Source organism: Plasmodium reichenowi, chromosome 5 (genome assembly GCF_001601855.1).
Source record: "Plasmodium reichenowi strain SY57 chromosome 5, whole genome shotgun sequence".
Classification (NCBI taxonomy): domain Eukaryota; phylum Apicomplexa; class Aconoidasida; order Haemosporida; family Plasmodiidae; genus Plasmodium; species Plasmodium reichenowi.
In genome coordinates this window covers 393,946-394,283 of record NC_033650.1, presented here as the reverse complement: position 1 = coordinate 394,283, position 338 = coordinate 393,946, and positions in this window count along the sequence as shown.

Sequence of the window (338 nt, the reverse complement as noted above, 5' to 3'; positions counted from 1 at the left end):
AATCAATCTGTTCCTTAATTTTTGTACTTAAAATTTTTTTTTTTTTTATATTCATCAAAATAATATATGTAAATATAAAATAAAAATATTATATTATATGTTTTTTTTTTTTTTTTTTTTTTTTTTTTTTTATATATATATATAAATATGTATTTATTTATTTATTTGTTTATTCACTCATTCATTTAAATAACACTACATTTTTTTATTTTTTTTGTTTTTTCTTTTTTCCCTGTGCAAAATGTGTATTTATATAAAGAATAAAACGTATAATATTATAAACTTATTTTTATTTTATATTGTTCTTTTTTTTTTTTATAAAAGTATTTATTATAAGT